The 25,042-nt window shown below is 39.2% G+C and overlaps 1 long non-coding RNA gene across 1 annotated transcript in view; it reads left to right on the top strand.

Moving 5' to 3' along the window:
- Positions 1-156: 156 nt before the first annotated feature.
- The window catches only part of LOC127493011 (uncharacterized), a 169,286-nt gene continuing 144,400 nt past the window's right edge, over positions 157-25,042 (top strand). Inside the window, exon 1 of the long non-coding RNA XR_011388638.2 lies at positions 157-407. This is a non-coding gene — a long non-coding RNA (uncharacterized LOC127493011). The remainder of the gene's footprint in view (positions 408-25,042) is intronic.

Raw genomic sequence — 25,042 nt, 5'->3', positions numbered from 1 at the left:
AATTAGCCTCCGAAGCTGCGGGGCGTGAGGTGCGGGACTCTCCCCCGCGGCGCCGGCAGCGGCGTGACGCCGCCGCCCCCTGCCGGCGCCCTGCGGAGCTGCGTCCCAGGACGGAGAGCCGTGCCGGCCGCGGCCCCTCAGCCGCCCTCGCCGCCTGAGGAGTGGGCACCTGTGGTCCCTGTCAGCATGCTCCCCGGAGGGGGAGACATAGAAAGGCAGAATGCTTGAGCAAGGATGGGTAGCAGTGAGTTTGCTGGTGCACTGAAGGAAGGCTTTTGGGTTGCAGGGAGTTACGGAGCATCTCTGGGCCTGCCAGTGCTTAGCGGTCTGCACAGGGATACCTCTGTCTGTCAGTGCTGAGCATGGGATGTCTGCGGCTTGTCAATACCTTGTCGCTGGAGGACAAGGTAAGTACAAATAGCAAAACGGTTTTTTTTTTTTTTTTTTGAAAGTGGGAAAAGGCCCATATAGATTGGCTCCCTTCGGTGGCCAGTGTGAATTCTGCCCGTTTTTAAAACATGGCCAGAAAAATCATCTATTAGATGCAGCGTACTAGAAAAAATCAAGTGTTTATGCCCACTGTAGTTATTTTCTAAGTTACTTAACCTTCCGTTAAAAATGAAAAAAATAAAAAGCAGAAGCTGTGCCCATCCCAGGATCTTATTCTGTGGATCTAGTAAGCTGCCAGGTGGTTCTGACACACACGTGCCCAACCCCACTTCGCGCTTTCCTGACAGCAGCTACTACAACCCTCCACCCCTTTCTCCAAGTGGATACCCTCTCCCAAGCTGAGGCTGCCCTTGCTCCCATGGCCTCTCCCTAGCATGCAGGCCATGACTGAGAGGTGGAAGCAGAAGATGAATCTGGACATTGAGGGCATGCTGTCACACTCTACCGAACCTGAGAAGGGAGCCTCTGAGCAGCCCTGGGGCAGGACTCATCCGCGCCCCCCCCCCCCTTCCAGGACTTGTGGCTGGCACTTCCCCAAACCTTTCACTTAAGCATTCTCCACTTCCCAGCCATAACCCAGACCCTGCTGACTCCTGTACTACGGCACTCAGGACGTCTTATGCTTGACAGTGCCTTGGTGGACAATTTAGTCCTTGGATCAATATGTGTTCGATTCATAGCTGCCTCTTGTTACATACTGTTGAATGACAATGTTGTTCATTGTCCCTCTTTTTTCTTGTCCCACTGAAAGGTAATATTTACACTCGGGGGGAAAAACATTCGTCCTTACATAAAATTGCAAATTTGCAATTGCCAGCATTAACATTTTTTCTAGATAACAAAATAATTATCCAGTTGTAAATTCCAAAATAATTATCCAGTTGTAAATTCCAAATACATTCACAGCCAGGAACTTTTTCAGCGTAGTTACTCTTAAATTGAAGTACAGGATTGCTTTGGTTTTCATGCTTTAGCTCCTGAACCTCACTGGTAAGTAATTTTCTTGTTCACATTTAAAAGAAAAAAGTGACAATGTCATACCAGGAGTTGAAGTTAGGACCACCACAAAACTGAAATACAGACAGTCTAAATATAGATTAATTTCTGAGGGAGCTAAGAATCTTTATTTAAAATTTTTAAAGGAAAGCCTTATTTACATTTTTGAGAGAAACATGATCTTGATTGAAAAGTTATAATCCATACTGAAATAAGAATTAACAAGAAGAAATTTGGTATTGGCTTTTAAGAGGGTTACTATTATTAAGGTTGTTATTATGTACCAGCCAGTGTTCTCAGTATTTTTATACATTACTTCTTTTGAACTTTCTTAAAAAACAGAACTTTATATATTTTCCAAAAATAAACATAAGGAGTAAGAGGGTAAGTAATTTCGAGAAGCAGCAGAACCTTGATTTGGACCTGCAGTGTTGGGCCCCTTATGTTCTGGGAGTCTCTATCTTTACATATTCCTTTTAGTCTTCCCTTTGGACTGCAACCATACTCTACTGCTTCTTCCTTTCCAAATTCTGGATGTTCACATTTGTCATAGCTGCACAGGCCAGGGCATTCTATCCTGCAAGAGTTGAAAACCAGAATGAACAATAGCCTGACGGAGCTAGTGGGAGCTTTGAATGACCCTCCCAGCAATGAGTGGAGAGCTAGACAATATGCTCACCAAGAGTTTTCAGGAAACCCACACACACTGAACCACAGCAGTAGGTTTGAAGACTGCCACAAAGTCACTTAGCAATGGTGCTCTCTTTCCTTTGTTGCACTGTTTGCTTCCTGTCTTCTCAAACATGGGAATTTCAGAATATAAGAAGCAAAGGAGCTTGAAATTATTTTCCCAAATTCATGCTGAAGGGGACATAGAGGAGAGCAGAGAACACTGCCAGTAAACCTACTACTTCCCTCTCACCCAGTGCACTAGCCAATCTCCTTCATGTTTGTGTTCCTTTCTTGCTTTTTTTATGCCAACCCTTTCCTTTATCTCTTTGATTTTCCACCTACTACCCCTTCTGCTGTTTGATCCTTCCCACGAAATGTGGCATGACCCTGCAGAAGCAGCATGCATACAGGCAGAGCAGTGGCCATATTAGGAGTTTGAGGCAATTCCCACCACCACTGTTTGAAACCTTCAAAGACAAATCCTGATGATTCCTGAGACCACTGAGTACCTCCTTGTCAGGTTTGCACACACAGGTATCTTCATTTCACAATAAACTGAAGATATGCCCATTGTCCAGTTAGTGTTGATAGAGCACCAGCTGATCACAGTGCTTCATCTAAAAATTAAAAAACACTTGAAAATGAAATTACATGTTTTCATAAGGAATTAGGGCTTGACAAAATGACTTTTCCCATGTTTTTTCAAGGAAATAGCAAATGTTTACTCAGAGCCTATCAAGAACCAGAAGCACCCCAAGTCATAAACTTCTAGGTTAGTTTGGGAATAATGGTTCAACCTATTCCTTACAAATTATTACTAATTGACAGGTTGAAATAATAGTTTTAAGTATCTCAACACTTTTTTTCCTGTAGTATCTCACTTTATCTTCAAAACTGTTCTTCCCAGTATTCAGTTATAAATTTCAAGATGAAACAAGTTTTGGTGATTTTCTCACTATGTATACAGCTAGTTATGAAGAAGTTAGTTAAATTCAATTGTCCTCATCAAGGTGCAGCACTCTTTCCTCTTGAAAACAGTTTACTACATCTGCACGAGTGACTTCAAGTGATCAGGAACAAGTAGTTGAGCATAAAGGGATCCTCTGACTACACATGGGGTCAAATGTGTAGGCTACATTCTCACCTCTGAATATCGTATAATGGATCAGTACTATACTGTTGAGCATCTTGTACTTTCCCAGTTATTTTAAGTGTATTTATTTGAAGTATATGGCCACATAAAATAATTCCATTCACAGTCACAAATCAGTGAGGAAATTCAATATGTAAGCTACAAATAGGGTTGTACAAACCTGCATCAACACTCTTAAAATAAAACTTTGTATAGGGATGTCCTTTAGTAGAATTCTTCATCAGAAAGACTAGCCAGTATTCATTTTATTGTGCTGTTATCAGTACCTGTTATGCCAGAAGTCCTTCCTGTTTTGACATCTATGTGAAATTTTTGCCGTTTAAATCAATGTTGTAAGTCCCACAGACCAGACTGCTTTCCAAACTAAAGAGACATTCAAAAGTTTTATTCATTTGGTAAAATGTAAACTAGAAATACATACCTGTTTTCAAAGGCCACAAAATATGCATAACTAAATTGCAATAGTGGGTTTACAAATTTTTGCTTCTGTAAATTTGTGCTAGAAGATGAAATGCCCTAGTGAAAATATTTATATTTACTTTGTGGAAATTGTGAAGTTTTGTGAAGGATACTAAGGGGGAATATAATAAATTATTCCTCTTTTCTAAAAGGAACTTGGCCCAGAATGTTTGTGTAGCTTGTGAAAAATAAGGTTCTCTTTTATGAATATATCCAGATCATCTTAGTGTATTTTCAAGGCAATCCTTACCTTGTACTGATGTGGGTACATTTGCTGGCCACTGATAATTCATTTTCACATGAGCTTTAAAAATTTCAGAGATACTTCAAACTAGTGTTTTCCCATTTATCTAGTGTCATTTAAAAATTTTTTTTGTTGTTTGAAAGAGAGACAGATAGCCAGAACAGAGTGCCCACCTGTTGGTTCACTCTCCTGATGCTGCCAATGATCTGGACTGAAGCAGGGAGAGCTGGAACCAGGAACACAATCCAGCTCTCCCACATAGGGAGCAGGGACTCAATTGCTTCTCAGGGTACACATTAACAGAAAGCTGGAATCTTAAGCCACTTAAATATATGGTGCAGGTGTCCCAATCAAATGTTTAACTTCTAGATCAAACACCTGCCCTCATCACCTTGTTTTTAAGGTCTTTTCCTATTAACTCAAAATTATCTGCTACAAAACAAAGAACTAACAAGTTAAATAGTACAATTAATGTTATTTTCATGAAATTATGAATATGGTAGGCAACCAAAAAAAAGATTATATTAGAAAGTCTGAAAAACTGAATACAACAAATAATATTAAACAAAAGTTTTTTCCTTGAAGCTCCTAGGATGATGAACAATTTTTAAGAATCCAACATGGGAAGTGAGATACACAGCAGACCCATAGAATGGCAGATGTCCTAAACAGCACTCTGGCCTCAGAATCAGCCCTTAAGGCATGCGGATCCGGCCGAAAAGCCCATGAGAGTATTTCAGGCATGGAAAGCCAAGACACTCTGGGGAAAAAAAAAAAAAAAAAAAAAAAAAAAACCTAAATGAAAGATCTCCACGAGTGAAATCCCAGTGGAAAGAACAGGTTATCAAAGAAGGAGGTACCTTTCTCTGAAGGGAAGAAAGAACTTCCACTTTGACCATGGCCTTGTCTAAATATGATCAGGGTCAGTGAACTCAGGGGGCTTCCAGGGCCTTGGCAGCTCATGACAAGAGCCTAGGGTGATTACTGAGGCCATAAACAAGAGTATCAATTTGTTAAGTCAACAACAGGAGTCACTGTGCACTTACTCCTCATGTAGGATCTCTGTCCTTAGTGTGCTGTACATTGAGATTTAATGCTATAACTAGTACTCAGACAGTATTTTTCACTTTATGTTTCTGTGTGGGAGCAAACTGTTGAAATCTTTACTTAATGTATGCTAAACTGATCTTCTGTATATAAAGAGAATCGAAAATGAATCTTGATGTGAATGGAAGGGGAGAGGGAGTGGGAAGGGGAGGGTTGCGGGTGGGAGGGACGTTATGGGGGGGAAGCCATTGTAATCCATATTCTGTACTTTGGAAATTTATATTCATTAAATAAAAGTTAAAAAAAAGAATCAATTTTTAAAAAAATTCTACAAACCAGACCTTGGAGAGAGACATATGACCCCCTTGGAAATCCTGGGATCTTTAAATTCTGGGAGGATAAAAAAATTACCTGTAGACACTCTACAGGGTATGATGTTACTCAAAGACTTAAGAATTTATTCCAGCAATGTGATATAAAAATTCAAATTTAGCAGTCTATTAAACAGAAAAGCTTCAAGATGCTAGTGAATAGGCTTTAGTTGAGAAGATGTGGAGAAGAAAAAATATATAAAAATTATTGACATTTGAACCATGGAAGTTTCTAATTGGAAAATATTGGTGTCTAATAATCTCTGACTTTAGTAAGAGTACTGGGAATTAAAAGAGAGTTTGGATTGACTCATGTTTAAAAACACTGAGTATCCGAAGTCTAGACAAGTGGTTGCTACCACTAAAGGGGGATAGAAGATTTGTACTCTAGGTTTTGAAATTAAGTATTTAAGAAAGTAATTGAGTAGCATACAAGAAGTGGCATTCTTAATTTTTCTTACCATAAAATCATGTTAGAATATTAGATAAAATATGGTACCTGGGGTGATTTATCTCATGGTTTCTCCATGATTTCATTTGAAATTCTGAAGAATTTTAAAAATGCATTAACATTAATTCAGCAACCACATACTCCTTCACCTATTTATTGTGAGTTTTCTATAAAGAGTAGTTTAGTGTCCTCACATTAATCAGAAATAAATGGCTTAACTGTCTGTTATAAAATAAATGCTTCTTGCAAAACTTAGGACTTATCTAATGTCTTCTACTCTTCTACTCCTGGCATGTCTTGGAACATTATCAGTGTGGTATCTGTGGATTACAAGACTTACTGAAAAGGTCAAAGTACTCAGACATGAGACAGGAACTTTGTTCACCCCTGAAGCCTGGAAACACCTGGAAATTGAGTCTATTCCATGCTCAGAGTAGTTTAGAATAAGGTACTTCCAACTCACTTTTTTTTTTTTAAGGATTTATTCATTTGTTTATTTGAAAGGCAGAGATACAGAGAGACAGAGGCAGAGGCAGAGAGAGAGAGAGAGAGAGAGAGAGAAAGAGGTCTTCCATCCACTGGTTCTCTCCTCAGATGGCCACAACCCACCAGAGCAAAGCCAATATGAAGCCAGGAGTCAGTAGCTTCTTCTGGGTCTTCCACGTCGGTGCAAGGGGGCCAAAGACCTGAGCCATCTTCTACTGCTTTCCCAGGCCGTAGCAGAGAGCTGAATCAGAAGTGCCAGGACTCAAACCAGTGCCTATATGGGATGCCAGCACTGCAGGCAGCCACTTTACCGACTATGCCATAGCACTGACCCCTCCAATTCACTTTTTAAAAAACATCAGAAAGCATAAAAACACAACACTAATAAACTGTATTTATATTTAAATATTATTATAACATAATGTAGTATTTTAATCATATTTATTTAATACATTGCAATGCATTTATTTTATATATTATAACTCTAGAACAAGTACAGACATGTAAAAATAGTCTTGAATGAAAGTAATTACCCTTTGCATATTGGGTAGACCATTATTTTGAGTCACATTTTCTTCATAAATCAAAGAAATTGAATTAACATGACTAATTCTTAATCTACTTTGTGTCTAAAGATAGTAATCATTTTAATTAAAAAATTGAAAATCAAACTAATTACTTAGATATTTTATCTACATGATATTTAACAGCCAGATGTCTGGTTAAACGTCTTGTTTTTAACAGAGTAAAATGGAAATGTTAGTTGTCTTCTAAATTTAATTAAAGACCAATTTGATCAAAACATTTACTCTAGAACTTGTATTATAGATTTTGAATGCCTGTATTGATCAAATTAACTATACTTTATAAGCTGCACTTTATTTTTATTGTTTTTAAAGATTTATTTATTTTGAAAGTCAGAATCACAGAGAGAGAATGGAGAGACAGGGAGAGGGATCTTCCATTTATTGATTTACTGTTCAGATGACCACAATAGTCAGTGCTGGGCCAAGATAAAGCCAGAAGCTTCATACATTTCTCCCATATTGGTAGCAGGGACCCAAATACTTGGGCCATCTTCTGCTGCTTCTCCCAGGTCATTAGCAGAGAGGTAGATTGGAAGTGGTAGAGCAACTGGGATATGAACAGATACCCATATGGGATGCCAGAGTTGCAGACTGTGAGTTTATCCACTATGCCACAACATTGGCCCCACAAACTGTATTTTTTACTGCACTAAAGCATGAGTAACCATAGATTTTTGTCCCCTTAAACTGTAATATAATGTGAGCTGAACCATAGTAAGGGCTGGTGAACAACACAGGTGCATTGGAAGGTTAGCATGTGTTTACACACATGGGCTTTTATTTATCTTCATTTTTCCTAACCAGGTTCTTTGTTCTTTCCTACTTCCTTTCTCATTTCCTATTCCTCAATACAGATAAATGCATGTTGAATCAATCTAGTGCCATCAGCCACTACAATAGTCACCTTTTATAAATCATTTAAGCCTGGTCACTATGGTGATCTAGAACTCACTCAGCAAGTAATCTAGATTAAATACACTAAATATCTTCTGTGTGTCTCATACAAGTCTCTTAGGAGGATAACATTTTCAGTTTGAAAATGGTCAGCTTTAAAGTTTTTGTAAATATTCTAAAAGTTTCTAATGATCATTTGATGACTCATTTTTCTGAAACTCCACTTACATATCACTAATGGGATTTTATTCCAGATTTTACACTTTTCTCTGTATAGTTCCAAAAATACTTCAGAAGCTTCACCAATATTCTGATATTTAATCAATTGACATTTGAAGACTAATACATTTTTAATTTCAAATTGCCCTCTAATACAGAAGATGCAGATTAAGAACATGTTACATATTTTTATGAGGATGTTGCATTACTAATTACTCAAGTTCCATAATGATAAACATATACACATTTTGATTAAGACTTTTGTCTTTATTATACTTGTATTCTGAGGACATTTAAATATAATGGCAGTATATCCCACATTAAAAATCAAAGTATGTGGTCTGAAAACTAATATGAGGACAAAAGGACAGTCTATTTTAAAACCTTTTAGTGCTTCAAAAACCTATACTGTGTGGTGTTCATCTACCCACTGTGCCAAATTCTGTTTTTTGGTTCATTCCCATGAAAGCCTCAAAACACCAAAGTGTATACAACTAGTGGCCTTGTTCAGTTAGAGCAGAAATGAAGTATATGAAGATTCCATTCAATACTCATACACCCGCAGAGGTACCACCACACTGTCTATTTTACTTATGAATAAAAGCTTTTGCACACCTAGTTGAAAGCACTGACCATCAATATTCATTTGGTAAAACTGAAATGTAAGTTCCCCCCAAAGCCTATAGACAGATGTGGTATCTCACTAAAGAGCACCGTGGTTATTTTAAACTCAGGGACCTGCAGTTTCAGTCTCTTGTGATGACTTTGTCTCCAGCCATAATGTTCCCCTCATCTTTGGCCCCAGTCCATTTTGCTTTCATTTAGGGCTGATGCTACTTTGTTTTGTTGTGTGAGTGTTTAATCATTTTTGGTTAATAAATATGCACAAGGTATGTTAGTATATTTGTATTGGAAAGCTGAACTTTGATTACAATGAAGTAGAACATACCAAATATTATATCATTAGCAGATAAGTTGGTTCAGCATATGTGTTAGATCACTTTATCCAATTACATGAGTCAAGTTCCTGGGTTAGCTAACCCCTGCAGGCAGTGGCCTGCTCCATCTTGCCAGGTGAGGTCTTTTTTTGTGTTACTGCTCTCACTGTCAGAATATCATCTTTGTAATTCTATAAGGGTTGTTAAACTCCCACTGGTTTCCTACATTTTGTATGAGTTGCACTGTTCCAGAATCAGATATTTCTTTAAAAAGAAGACTTCTATTGTAAAACCTCACAAACTATAATCGATCAATCAAAAATTAGGTAATAACATATACTAACCCTAAAATAACCAGTTCATTTTGTTTTTAATAAATTGTGATTGAAAGCAACTTGGCTCTAAGAAACTGGGTTTGTTCCAAAGGTCCACAGGCGCTAGAGATCAGCTGTCTGTGTTCCTTTGACCCATGGCAAGGCCGCCTTAGTTAATGCCACACTTCCTTATTATTCATTGCTTGGGAAAAGTCAGTGGCTGACATGGAAACAGCTGAGTGCATTATTCTAAATTGAAGTGATTAAATCATGAGGCAGAGGATTGGATGCAGAAACCCCAGGGATGGATATTTTTTCCTCATTTTTGAAAGTGATTTTTCCTATGAGAACCGCTAACAACTACTTCTTTTAATGCAACCATACTTTATTTCATGTGGTCATAGGAAGTTCTTCAAAGTTCAGACTCAGGAAAACATAAACAATAAAATAGTCAATACAAATCTTTGTTGGACAATTATAGGGAACCAAAAAGATAGGGACCCCTGGGAACAACACCCACAGAACACATGCATTCATGTCATAGCTTTGGGGAAGTATTCCTCTAGCACCAGGCTGAGAGGGGATCAACACAAGATTGTGACAGAGAGCCAGGCTGGGATAGCAGACTGGGCAGTAAAAAAATGAATGTAAATATGTGGATATTCCTTAGAGCATGCTAAATATGCCTTACGGCAAGTAAATATGCCTTAGAGAATGCCTTAGAACATGCTAAATATGCCTTACAGCATGCTTGACACTTTGTAGGCACTGCACACCGGCTCATTCTTCCTAGGAGCCAGAGTAGAACTGAACGCTTAGGGTTGGAGGCCAGCAAAAGCAGAGGGAGGGCCCAGACATGGATGGCTCTCCTCCTTGGCACCTGGCCTGTGTAGGATCAAACGATGTGCTCAATCTGGCACTCACCTTAAGGTGAAAGCAGAGTTGGCTGATTTGAAGTCCCATCTGAACTCAAAAACAGTTATTTCCTGCATCTGCTTCCTTCAGCTGACTGCTGGTAAGGGGCATCCATTGATCTGCTTGTAAATCTGGAACTGCTGGAGCAGAAACAGGGTCCTTTAATCCCTGAAACAAAGAGGCTCTCAGGCCCCTTTAACAGTTATGCCCATATGCAAAGCCAGCAAGTTGTCCATGATCCCCTGGCAGAGAGGGCTTCCAGAGCTGGAGAAGGGATGTTTCAAAGGCGGAAACACCACAGCAACCCTCTAATTAAGTTTTGAATCAAGAAGAGATCTTAAAGAGAACCCCCAACTGGAGAGAGCTGGCCCGACCAGCAGGCTCTGACTCTCCCCTGACCGCTGTCTTTCTGAAGGGTTATGTCACTTTGATTACTACTGTCACCACTAATTCTGGGACTCAGCAGTCTCCCTCTTTAAATTGTTGTCCTACATGTACCAAATGCTCTACTCCTTCATCTTTTTTCTTTCTTTTTTCTCTTCCAAAGAAACCTTTTATTTAAGGTATACAAACTTCATGCATTTCATAAATATAACTTAAGGAACATAGTGATCCTTCATCCTTCTAAAAGTAAAGACATGTAGAAATTTCAAAATTAATGTGATTCCATGTTAAACAAAAATGAAAATACAGTAATTAAAAGCATGGCTTATCACATGAAATCATATTTCCAAAATCTAGGTTCTTGATCCCAAGATGAACCCATTGCAGCCCTGTAAGGCTACATTATCTCCTGCTGTGGGTTTTCTCCCACCACCCACTGCTGCTGATTGCTTGGCTAAAGTTTCTAAGCTACCATATTTTTTCCTCATCAATTATAGTAAGTGTTCCAACAATGAGATAAAATAGATAATAAAGAATGATCAGCTTAAAGTAGGGTAGCCAGAAAACATCCTCCCTGTGGAGAAGATAAGGACTAAAAGGTAACAGCACCTAACCATGAGAAGTTGAGAAAAGAGTGTTTTTGTGAGAAGGAGCACTATGTATATACACAGGCAAAAAAGAATGTGGTGTTCTGGAGGAACTGAAATAAGTTCTGTGCAGCCAGAGCCTATTGAGGAAGGAAGAGGTGGCATGAGATTAGGCTGCAGGGAAAGTCAAGGGTCACATCACATGGACTGTGGTAATAAGTTGGAATTTTGTTATTAGAGAAAGAAATGCTGAATGTTTTGAGCAGGAAAGTGACATGATTTCACATATTTTGAGATACTTCTTGCTGCTGTGTGGAATAGGCAATCGAAAAGGAGAAAACATAAGGCAGGAGATCGGTACATAGATTTCTATGATATGTGAGTGATATCAGATACCTGGATTTATGATTAGAACAGAATTTGACCACTGTTTTCCAAACTGTATGTCAGATCCATCAGAGTTATACAGCTGCTGTAATAGTCTTGACCATCTATGTAAGTCAATGACAATGAACCATAGATGTTAGAGGCCATTGTGTTATTTCATAATATTTTCTTTTAATTTTTATGCATCTAGGTAAGCATATACAAGAATTATATTGTGCTGTGTGCATTTGTTAATAGTGATCAAAAATGTAATTGGCTCAGACTTATAAAAAGAGAGGGGATTCAGGCCGGCGCCGTGGCTCACTAGGCTAATCCTCCACCTTGTGGCACCAGCACACCGGGTTCTAGTCCCCGTCAGGGCGCCAGATTCTGTCCTGGTTGCCCCTCTTCCAGGCCAGCTCTCTGCTGTGGCCTGGGAGTGCAGTGGAGGATGGCCCAAGTGCTTGGGCCCTGCACCCCATGGGAAACCAGGAGAAGCACCTGGCTCTTGCCATTGGATCAGCGCGGTGTGCCGGTTGCAGTGGCCATTGGAGGGTGAACCAACGACAAAGTAAGACCTTTCTCTCTGTCTCTTTCTCTCTCACTGTCCACTCTGTCTGTCAAAAAAAAAAAAAAAAAAAAAAAGAGAGGGGATTCATCAACATAAAATGCTTCAAATACATAGGAAATGGAAGCAATCACCTAAGGAAGGGCATAGAGAAGAAACAGAGTTGTGTTATGCATATTACTTCATTTTCAGTATGATACTCTTTTTTTTGGACAGGCAGAGTTAGAGAGAGAGAAAGGTCTTCCTTCCGTTGGTTCACCCCAAAATGGCCGCTACGGCCAGTGTGCTGCAGCCAACACACCACACTGATCCAAAGCCAGGAGCCAGGTGCTTCCTCCTGGTCTCCCATGCAGATGCAGGACCCAAGCACTTGGGCCATCCTCCACTGCCTTCCTGGACCACAGCAGAGAGCTGGACTGGTAGAGGAGCAACTGGGACAGAATCTGGCGCCACTACCAGGACTAGAAGCCACAGTGCCGGCACCGCAGGCGGAGGATTAGCCTAGTGAGCCGCGGTGCTGGCCTTGTTTTAAAGATTATTTATTTATTTATTTGAGAGGTAGAGTTACAGAGAGAGGGAGAGACACAGAGAGGTCTTCCATTCACTGGTTCACTCCCCACATGGCCACAATGGCCAGAGCTGTGCTTCCTCTGGATTTTCCACACAGGTGCAGGGGCCCAAGCACTTGAGCCATCCTTCACTGACCTCTCAGGCCATAGCAAATAGCTGGATCAGAAGAGGTGCAGCTGAGATGTGAACTGGTGTTCATATGGGATGCTGGTGCCATAGGCAGAGGCTTAACCTACTACACCACAAGGCTGGACCTTGGTATGATATTCTTTTTTTTTTTTTTTATTTTTTATTTTTTGACAGGCAGAGTGGACAGTGAGAGAGAGAGACAGAGAGAAAGGTCTTCCTTTGCCGTTGGTTCACCCTCCAATGGCCGCCGCTGCAGCCGGCGCACCGCGCTGATCCTGGCAGGAGCCAGGAGCCAGGTGCTTTTCCTGGTCTCCCATGGGGTGCAGGGCCCAAGCACCTGGGCCATCCTCCACTGCACTCCCTGGCCATAGCAGAGAGCTGGCCTGGAAGAGGGGCAACCGGGACAGAATCCGGCGCCCCAACCGGGACTAGAACCCGGTGTGCCGGCGCCGCAAGGTGGAGGATTAGCCTATTGAGCCACGGCGCCGGCCTGGTATGATATTCTTACATTCACCCTTCACCTAGTCTTTGAAATATTGTTTACAATAACTTGTGTATAAGGATATTGTATCATTATCACAGAAAAATAAACATATAACAGCCAGTTTTTCAGAAGAGCACATATGAAAAGACCACACTCACCAATGGATCACTGACTCACCTCTGAGCTGGGCCTTGCTTTCTGGATCATCGATATATATCCAGAAAAGTTTGTATATCTCAAAAAAAAAGTTGCATGCAAGGAATGAAGTATTAAATCCTGTATCCGGTCTTCATTTCTTCAATAAATGTACTTGGTCTTAAGTTTCCAATTCTAATTTTGTTAAATTTCATACTTCAATCTGGTCTCTGCTCAGTTGAAGGTACAAATTTACCACCATACAACATGTTTAAAAATTTGCATCATTGTCACAGTGAGACAATAGTGTACTGTGTTAAATTTTATGTTTATGTTTTACTTTCTCTAATATGAAATAGTATGACCTCTCTAAAAGAGGATTGTCTTAGTGAGTCTTTGTCCATAAGTACTTGAGCATATTGGGTTTAAACTATTATTTAGAGTAAGTCTCTAACCTGATGAGAAAATAGATTTATAATAAATCATCACTGAAAACCAGAAACTTATCTTGGAAAGAAAGGGTACATGTCATGGGCAGTTAGCAAATGCAGAAATCCTTTAATTATAAAGCATGCCGTTGCCTGAGGTACTTCATACTATGCTGACGAGAGAGGCTGCATCTAATAATAAGCCTTTTCATTTTACACACTCACAACCACATACCCACAATCTGAGCATGTTAAGGCCCATATGTTCCAACAACCCTTTTACAAATTGCTAGATGGGGCCAGCATCAGCTTCCTACTCTCTCCAACAGTTGCAGAAAGCAAGTTTACTATTTCATTACCTGTCTTCTTCTTGAGGTATCATTTCTAACAACATTTCTAACAAATACCCTTACATTTTGATAAAGCCACTCAGAAAGCCAATCCTGACCTGACTGGTTGTGCAGCTGACTGTACTGTAAGGCCATTCCTGTTCCAGACGAACCACAGAATTTCAACAAGGAAGGAGCTGAAGACAAGGCAGCATCATACTCCTCAATCTTTTTTTCATTCTCAAACCTCACATTGTTGGAACTTTCTGCAGAATTTCAGTTTGGTTTTTGTTATTCACTGAGGAAGTCTGGTGCACATAAAAGCTTCCTCTTAGCATAGATAAGACTAACAGACTAACAGGTTTTGGGGTAAGTAGGATTAATTATCAGGAAGCTGTTGATAGTTCATTGCTGACCTGTAAAACCTAGTAAGAATGAGGTCAGCTAAAATAATAGGATCTATTTAAAGTTTGGGTCATCTAAGACGTCATTAAAGATCACATTATTTCAGCAAAGAAAATATTGCCGAGCTCTCCTGAAAGAAAATAGCTTTTCTGCTGGAAAGCTTCCAAACCGCACCATTGCAAAACCAAAGCACTTCAAACCATTGAGCGCTAGTGTTTAACTGCCTGGATCTAGTAGTCTTGAAAATGCTTCTCCCTTTGATAATTGATTTTTGTTGAAATCTAGCTGTCCTTTGGCTTTTAATCACAGTTATGGTCCTTTTGCTAGGGGAGTATACTTTCATTGCTCAGGGACTAATTTTTCACACCTTATGTAATGTCGAGTGTGTTCTACCCTGTACTTCGTGATTAGGAGAAGTAAAAGTCAGCATTTTACTGGAGTTGGGGAAAACAGAAAAGGGTAGGGCTGGCCTAAGGCGTGATTGTGAAATATCTGAAACTCTTAAAGTTCTTCCTTTTTAACTTGTCATTTAACTCCTTTTGTGCCCTAATTTCTTATTCAGCCACTCAAAGCTGTATGTCTTCTCTGAGCCTCAATTTCCTCCTGTTACAGAATTGATTGAGATGGTACATATTACACTGGGTAGCATATTGCCTGATGTACAGTAGATGTTCAAAAGTTGGTGGTTCACTGTCATCCTCATCAGGATCTCCTAAGCCTCAGGACCAAGGGGTTCTTAATACTGATTAATGATGAAAGTGCTTATAGGCACATTTGTTTTTAATAATTTCAATCTTGAAGATTGAAACATTTTTCAAACCTAAAGGAATGTGCCTCTAACTCTGACATTTTAGGCACCCACAGGAGGTATTGAGTTGGTAGAGGTTTCGCTCCTTGGCGGTGATGACAGTTGCCAATTTGTTACACTGGCCTTACTGGAAAAAAAAAGAACGATAGTGTGCATCAGCATGTGGTGCCCACCCTGCTTCTATCAGAGCTGAGGAGCCCATGTCTTGGGTAATTCCAAAACCACTCCCTGACAGTACACAGGTCTGGATTCTTCTGCCCTCCTTCTGTCACCAGCCGTTCACTGAAATTGCCTATTTGTTAGCGCAGTCTAAAATGCTGTAGTGTGGCAGGACAGACACATGATATGGGGTCTCTGAAGCTAACACAACTATGAGGGACCTCAGTAACAGAATAGAAAACAATATATAATAAACACAGACATAATTATTTAATTAGAACCATCACAAAATAGACATTAAAAATATGACAACTACCACAAACACCACAAAAATCCAGAAAAAAAATCTATTAGTTAACTTCCTGATACATCCAATAGCAATTTTTAAGTCCATTCTGCTCTCTCCTTCATGTATTTTGTGATAGGAGAAAATTTCTGAATTAACACAAGATTGGTATGAACCAAAACCTTTGATAACAATTTTTAATTACCTTGACTTGAAGAACTTCTACAAATGAGCTTCTGACTGTGAACATTTCAAACCTTATTTTTTTTTTTTTTTGCCTCTGCTACCCATATATTTCTGGCACTGTAGAACATGCTCCTATCACATTAAAACTTCCAACCTTGCATTTTCAATCTGTGATCCAGATATGACAGGGCAGAGGATTTCTGAAAGTATTGCACAAATTCAGATAGCCATAGCTATTACTATACCTGGAAATGACTGTAAAGCACATCAATACATCACAGTACATCCAGGTAAAGAAATTCCCAATTCAATTTCCCATTAGTCAAATACCTAGGATGTCCACAGTCTTAAGATTACTCAAAGGGACATGAAGATAAAATTTATATGGAAAAATTTTATATGGAAAGTTTATGGCTAAAATATTTTACTTTAGCAAATCTTTCAAAAGCATATACCCAAGCCAGTGACAATCCCTGAAGACTTAAACCCCTTTAGTTTTGCAGAAAACCCACCTTTACACAGAACTAGCCCCATCAAATTCTGGGGATGACAATGAGGTCCTACTCACCTACATTTAACAAAAAAAGTTCTGTTCTGCAAAAGTACATTATGCTAAAAAAGATTTATACATATATTTTTTAAAAATCAGCATTACTACTAAAGTCCTTAATGCCCAAGCAAAAAAGCAAGCTCAGAAGGAGAATTTGTGGTATCTGGCTGTTTGGAGCATGGGGAAGGAACTGGAACTAACCTCTTCCTGAACTCTGTTTTTAAAGATTTTATTTATTTATTTGGAAGGCAGAGTGACAGAAAGGGGGAGACACCACAGAGGGAGAGAGATTTTCCATGCACTGGTTCACTCCCCAAGTGGCTGCAATGGCCAGGGCTAAGATAGGCAGAAGCCAGAAGCCAGGAACTCCATCTGGGTATCCCATGAGTGTGGTAGGGGCCTAAGTATTTGAGCCATCTTCCAGTACCTTCTCAGTTTACCAGGAAGATTGATCCCAGGACTTGAGTTTGTTCTACAATATGAGATGTGGGAGTCACAGGCAGCAACTTAACCTGCTGTACCACAATGCCAGCTGCTCTTCCTGAACTTGGAAGGATCTGAGTCTCCTCCCCCTCTCCCTCAACCCTTGTCCAACATGATATGGAAAGAAGCAATTTTGATTGTGTTAAGAAGTCTTATTTAGTTCAGTAATTTTAATTGTCTGATTCTTTTAATCCAAACTCTATACTGTCTCTAGTGTGTTAATTTGATAATATTAATTACCCTCTCTATGCATCATCTATTCTCACCTGTAAAATGGAAATAATAACCCTGTTTTTGCAGAATTGTAAATAGAATTAATGAAAAACATATGTATTCTACTTGACACCTAGTAAATGACTAAGATATTGTAGTTAACATTATTGTCCGCATTTCAAGTAATAATAATAGGGATAAACAGGAAGAGGAATATTGGACAGCCATGGATCCAAAGATTAGATGTATCAAACACAGCCTGGGAGTTTCAAATGCAGTTATGCCAAGTGGGATTTTTCAGTTTCAACTTCTTCCTTTTGCCCCTGGGGCCCAGAAGTAACAGAGTGAAAGTGGCCATGGCAGCATGACAGGTACAGAAATACTCCAGAAACAGAGTTTGTCAATAAGCAAGAGTTTTGCAGATGACAAGAATTCTTACCTGGCTCATGTTTCCCTCCTAATGTAGGCTCTGAAATTGCATAAGAGTTAGGAAATGATTTTCCTTCAGATAGTTTGATTCTTAAACATGAACAACAAGTTGCCCTTGGTGATAACTGCAGGAGACTGGCACTGAGCACCTGGCAGATTGTAGCGATTCTATAAAGGATTTTTTATAGAAGCTTTTATTTAATTAATATAAATTTCATAAGTATAACTTTCAGATTAGAACAGTTCTTCCCCTCATACCCACCCTCCCACCCCCAAACCATCCCACCTCCTACTCCCTCTCCCATCCCATTCTTCATTAAGATTCATTTTTAATTATCAAAAGATCAACTATATATTAAGTAAAGATTTCAACAGTTTGCACCCACACAGACATACAAAATATAAAGTACTGTTTGAAGACTAGTTTTATTGTTAATTCACATAGTACAACACATTAAGGACCCACATGGGGAACAAGTGCACAGTGACTCCTGTTGTTGATTTGACAATTGTCACTCTATAAAAGATTTTTTAATTCAACTGAAGCAGTGTGTCCTAAGCAACTGCGGACACTGCTGCCTGGGTTTGGGGCAGACTCTAACCTGAGACATCAAGCAGTTTGAGGCATGAGAGCATGGTTGTTAGTGCTTGGCTTTGAAGCCAGGCCACAGTAGGTACCAAGTCTGAACTCTAAGACTTACCATCTTTTTTTTTTTTTTTTTTTTTTGACAGGCAGAGTTAGAGAGAGAGAGAGACAGAAAGAAAGGTCTTCCTTTCCATTGGTTCACCCCCCAAAATGGCAGCTACGGTTGGTATGCTGTGCCGATCTGAAGCCAGGTGCTACCTCCTGGTCTCCCATGCAGGTGCAGGGCCCAAGCACTTGGGCCATCCTCCACTGCCTTCCCGGGCCACAGCAGAGAGATGGACTGGAAGAGGTGCCCCAACTGGGCCTAGAACCCGGGGTGCCAGCGCCGCAAGCGGAGGATTAGCCAAGCGAGCCGTGGCACTGGCTAAGACTTACCATCTTTACAACACTGGGCAAGCAACTTGAATTTTCTGTGCCTCAGTTTCCTCCTTTAAAGCAAGAAAAACAGAGTATCTACCTTTGAGTGCTATAGTGTGTATTCAGTCGATGTTAAGGGAGATAGCATTTCTAAAAGGCTCTAGAACATCACAAGTGCCTGGAACATCAAAGTGCTCAACCAATGGCAAGCTCCAATGATAAATGAGAAACCTGCAGGAGATGCTCAGCAGGTGTTTGATTATGTGGATCTGGAACTCAGAAAATAAACAGCAATTAATGACAGATTTTAGATTAGTTCATTGTATTAGTTTCTTGAGTCTTCTACAACAAATTACCACAAACTCACAAAATAGCATCACTGGATCAAAACCATGCTGTCACCAGGACTCCACTCCCTCTAGGGATAAAAGGGGCAATTCACTTCCCACATCATCCAGATTCTGCTGGCTGATGGTGTTTTTTGGACTATGGCTGCATCAATGCAACCCCTGCCTCTGCTTCTGTGATTATACTGCCTTCTGCTCTTCTGTCTGTATCAATTTCCCTTGCCTTCCCTCTTACAAAGACATTTAATGATGGCATTTAAGGCTTACACTGATAACCTAGAATAATCTCCCCATCTCAAGACCATTAAGTTAATCACAACAGACACTCCCCACCCAATCCCCACCCCCCATGCCCCAGGATTAAGATTTGATCTTTGGAGGCTATTTACTCCGACTACTACTCTAGTCACTGTTTGATCCTACAAGACATGGGTGAAGATAAAACTGTAAAAGTTGAAATGCAGAAACTGGGAACCATAAACGTGGAACAGAGAAGCAAAGGAAGAGGAGCCGTTATGGGGAAATGAGGAGAAAAGAGGAACAACTAGAGCAGAAGACAAGGAAGAGGGGCTGAGACTCCACGAGTGCAGTGGTTTCACAATGGAGAGCATGCTCTAAACACAGTTGCGAATCAAATGGAGGGAGGAGGAGGAATTACTGGGTTTGACTAGTAGGAGCCAAGCAAATCAATACATTTAGACAAGGTGTGTGGGAAAAAGAAAGCCAAATGGGGGCAGATAAAGCATGGAGTCGCTTACCTCTGTGATACACTTTGTGCATGAGGAAATAGCAAAAACACACATCTTGACAGGCCACTCCTCCACCTCCTTCTACTGTATTTTGAAAGCTCATCAAAGGCTCTAAACTTGCCAAGGTGGACATGACCCATGAGTAGTAAGGCAAGGCACTGCTTTTTTCCAATACAAATAAGTTTAGTCTTCAGCTTCTGAGAGATGTTGATGGCAGAAGTTCATTTATTGTTATAATTACTCAGCCCAATCTCACTGTTGAGGGTGTTAGTGACCAACCAAATTATATTATATTTAATCATCATTCTCTTTAAAACGAACTATAAATCTTGAAGTAGTTTAAAAACTATTCTAATATATAAACATTTGTAGTCACACAACAATCATTACAGATCACAAACTATGTGCTAAATGTTATATTAGAAACAAGATAATATTTACTAGGGATAATATTAAGAAATGTTGATAGGTGATATTTTAGTACCTTTTATGTAATAGACACTGATCTAAATACCTTATCTATCAACTTATTTCAAAACTTTGAGGAGAGACATAGTATTAATATGATACTGATATTATTCACCCAGTTTTATAGAAGACAGAACTGAAATGCAAAAAGGAAAAATCAGGAATGGTCATTGTGGTACAGTGGGTTAATCTGTGATTTGGGATTCCTGCATCCCATACTGGAGGGCCTGAGATTAAGTCTAGGCTCTGCATCTGATCCAGCTTCCTCTAAATGCACCTGGGAAGGTAGAAAAAGATGACCTAAGTACTAGGGGTTCCTGAAACCTTGTAGGGGCCCAGATGGATTTCCTGGCTTCTGGGTTTGATATGACCCATCCCTGGCTATTGCAGGCATTTGGGAAATAAGCCAGCATATAGAAGATTCTCTCTCCACCTGCCCTTTTCTCTCTTTTTTCTCTCCCTCTCCCTCTCTGTCACTCTGCCTTTCGAAGACAAAGAAAGAAAGAGAAGAAAGGATGGGAAGAAAGGAAGGAAGGGAGGGAGGGAGGGGAGGAGGGAAGGAGAGGAAAAGGAAAGGAGGGAGGGAAGGAAGCAGGCTAAAAAAATAAAACCCCAAAAATCCACACAGCTAGAGTTCATGAAACAAGAATTAATACAGCATTCAGTCTCTGGGCCTATTCTCTGAACCACTATGACACATTTTTTCAGCATTCAGAAGAAAATGTCTATAACATGCATATTTTTTGAGGCAGAAGCATACAAAAAGCATTGTTTCAAAGTGTTTCAAAGAGTAAGACTTTGCCTTCATAATGCTGCAGGTCCTATTATGTTTACTGAGTATCTATGAGTGTAGCAGGCACTGTTCAAAAAAGTGAACTTTCAAAAATTCACAAAATGGATGAAAATTCCTGCCCTCATGTTCAAGGAAGCTGCCTCCATCTTCAATAAACAGAACTACCCACCATATTCTCAGAACCAAGAGGAAATCAATTCTTGCCACTGTGCATAAGAGATAGTGTTAAGTTATTGCAAAAAATATTACAGGGTATGGTAGAGACTGTTCTTATCAACTGTTGAAATCATCTATTTTTAAAGTTTCTGTACTTTAATATTTTAACATAATATGATGAACCACAATTTCAATCTCAAATTATGGAAGATCACATGCAAATATACTTCGATTTCACAAGTTGCTGTTACAATTCTGAAATTTTTCATTAAAAGATATTCAACATATTTTAATATAATCAAATGTCTTTTTGCCACATGTGCCAATGAATGAATAGTGACTTGTTTTAAAATATAGTCTTTTGGAGTTCAAATTATAAAATAATAACAAGATTATGTAGATACACCCTCTGCATTACTCAAACGGATTGCTTTCTGAAAAGCAATGCTACACTCTGTATATTAGAACATTTCATGAGACTACTTTTCCTTAGCCCTTACCAGTAAAAGTCAAAAACTAAGCTCAAATTTTCTAAAGATACAGCTACTTATAGAATCCATTGATATAACCAGAAAAGACTTCTAGAACTAAATTATCACTCTTCCATTAACACTTTTCACCACAACTAATCTTTCCTGAAAAGACAAAAATATTGGGAATTTAGATTTTCTGTATTGAGTTTAATATATATTGAGTTTAAATAACAGAGTATCATACTTTATGGCTTCACTAAGCATCAACTCTTTCTCCAGTAGAACCGTTACACAGTACAGTGCTACATACAATTATCCCAGTGGGACATATATTTAGACTCAACAGTATCATCAATACAATGGTGCCCAAATCATCCTTCTGCAGGAAATTTTTGCTATATTAAGCCATGGGAGAAAAATTATAGAAGAAAAATGGAAAATCATATATGTTAAAGGTAACCTGTAGAGCTCCATGGCGTTCTACTTTCTACCTACTCATAGGCAAGAATGTAAATAAATCCCAAACTTCAAAGTAATAAAAATAATATAGCCTGGCCCAGGCTTCCACAACAGTGCAAATGGAGCTCAGGAGCTCTGTGTCCTTCTCACTTTCAGACCCCTGATACCCCTTTACCATCTGAACTTTTCATTGAAACTCATTTGCCCTTTATTCCAAAAGGAAGTAGGACTCAGTACATTCCTCATTTCCAGTTATGGATGCCAGATAAAATATAAGCTGACTGGTCAAATTTAACTAGATGTCCTGTATTTTCATTTGCTAAATCTATCAATCCTACTAGGCCAGATCTTTCAACTTTTTAAGGAAAAAGACCACCATATCCAAGAAGACTTTCTTCATCACCAAATCAATTTTAAATTGAGGTCCTCCCTCCCTCAAAACTCCCAGTCTCACTCCTGGATTAGTACTCATAATCTGACATATGACATATTTTAATTTTTGTGTTTTTTATTCTCTATATCCCTCCTACAAGGATGAAAGTCCCACAGACTATACACATATATCTGCTTCATTCACTTGATATCTCCCATGCCTGCCAAACTGCCTGGCACAGAGTAATTGAAGGATCTTCAAAAAGTTTATAGAAGGCCATATTTTGAAAAAAGCTATGTGTGTATTTCAAAATCTTTTTGAACCAAAATAAGCTTCTCTTTTAATTCATTTTACATGAACTTTTTATTTACCCTCATATTAGTGCATCAGTTTTTTAATTTAAGTATCTATCCATTAGATGTTAAAATGGTATTGGCATTATGATAATTACTGTAAATAAATAGTAACTAATCATACAGATAGCTGATAGTCATTGAGCTTAGAATATGTATCAGGCAGAATGCTAAACAGTTTTGAGAATTAACTCCATTAATGTTCACAAACAACCCAGTGAAATAGAAATTGTTATCTCCAATTTCAGTGGCATAAAACTGATACCAGGGTCACACAGGGAAACATGGAGATTCAAACCCAGAAGCCTGATTCTAGGGAATTTCTTTTCTTGAGTCTTCTGCTTAAAAAGAACGCTTTCACCTGGAGACTCTAAAAAGGAGATTAAATGCCCATAGAAACTATTAAAAGCTTTTGAATGAATAAATTACTGTTCCAGGCTAAAGAACTTTGTATAATGGGTCCCTAAGGTGAAATAGAATCTGGATGAGGACAAAGTAAGACATTCTTATGTAGCAGACATACTTTTCTAGTGAATACTGCATTGGGTGGGAGCGAAGATGAGTGTACTCATGGCTTCTCAAGAAGCTGTGTTTGCATTTGCTCACTTTGAAGCTCAGAATCTTGACTTCAGTAGGAATCAACATATAATCAGCCGAGACATATGGATAGCCATATGGACACTTAGGATGTTTTCAACTTAGGACTTTATAAAGATGGAAAGGTATTTGCAAGTAACAACTAAAGCCACCACAGGTTCTGGAATGAGAATGATATTCATTTTACTAACAATTATTTAATGCTGGGTAAGATCTAATTTAAATTTCTAGTTCCCCTTGGTAAGTAGCAGGCTATCCTCTTTACTGCTATCATGAAGGGAATCCCCTGTGCTCATGGGCGTTTGGAAAGCCCTCTTTATTCCCCTTCTGTGCTGGCTGTTCTTAGATTGCTCTGTGCTGGTGTTTCTCTTCTTGTATCAGGTTGCTTTCCATCATTTTGACCTTAATCTCAATCTCTGCTAAACAGTGATTCCACATTTATATTAAGGACTCCATATCATTTGCCTTAAAAACTAGTGCACTGCACCACTACTGAGACTCCAGTAATAGCTGATAGAAATCAGTAACCAACACCTGTTACTGGCTAATCATTGCTTGCTCTTTCATGGACAATTTTGCTGCCCTTGTCTCAAGCATCTAGCTCAAGATTTGCAAGCCATAGCTAGCAAGGCAAAATCTAGTCAACAGTTTATTTTTGTATAGCCCAGGAATTAGGAGCACTAATGTTGAACCTCCATTAAGTAAAGGAAATTTTTAAATAATCTAATTAGTAGAAATTATACTGTACATAAAACATTTCATCAATAAAATTATAATAATAGCTAATATTTATCAGTTCTAGTGCTTGCTTGGGCCAGACACTGTTGTATACCCTTAAATGAATTAACTCATTTTCCTTTTATAGTATCCATAAGAAGTAATTTCTATTAGTCTGCATGGCACAGATTGGGGAACGGGCATAGAAATTTTCAATAACTTGCCTGAGGCTGCCCTGCTAAGTGTAAAAGCCAGATACAGAGCCAACCAGTTTGGCCTGTAGCCTCTAATAAGATTTAGAAGATTTCCAAAGAAAAGGAGTTGATCTGCCAGAGGCAATCTTCCAAAGTTGGTCTAATCCAAATAAAGACTACTGTGAGCGGAATTTTGAGCTGAGGATGAGGCATAGGCAGGCTTGAATAAGACAAGGAGAATGACACTTTTAATACAAAGAACAGCCTCAGTGCTCAATATTGAACTAATGACTTTGAAGGAAAAGTTTCCATTTGCAAGAGAAATTTGTTTCTTAAAAAGGCAGAAATGAGTACTCTTCTGGGATTCAGTGCCCTAAACTGGTTTACCTTGTTCTTGTGGTTGGTCCTCCTCTAGAGCCCACATGGAAGGCTTTCTTGTGGCAGTAACTGGGTGGGTCCAAGGCAAAGTGTGGTTGGGATACAGAGTCATCAAGTTCAACCAGGAGTTGCAATGAACCTGTTCCAGGCAGAGGAAATCTTGTTCCCTTGTTGTTTTGGGAGAACAAGCCTGATGGTCAGTTATCAGGAATTTTCTGGACTGCAAAAACATGCAAATGTGGGATATGTTGTATCAGACTAGGCCACTAAAAAGGAATACTTGAATA

The sequence above is a fragment of the Oryctolagus cuniculus genome, chromosome 5, assembly GCF_051225735.1.
Source record: "Oryctolagus cuniculus isolate XC-2025 breed Fujian yellow rabbit chromosome 5, ASM5122573v1, whole genome shotgun sequence".
NCBI classification, from domain to species: Eukaryota; Metazoa; Chordata; class Mammalia; order Lagomorpha; family Leporidae; genus Oryctolagus; species Oryctolagus cuniculus.
Note: the sequence above shows the minus strand (reverse complement) of the source record. Positions and strands in the feature narration are given on the sequence as shown.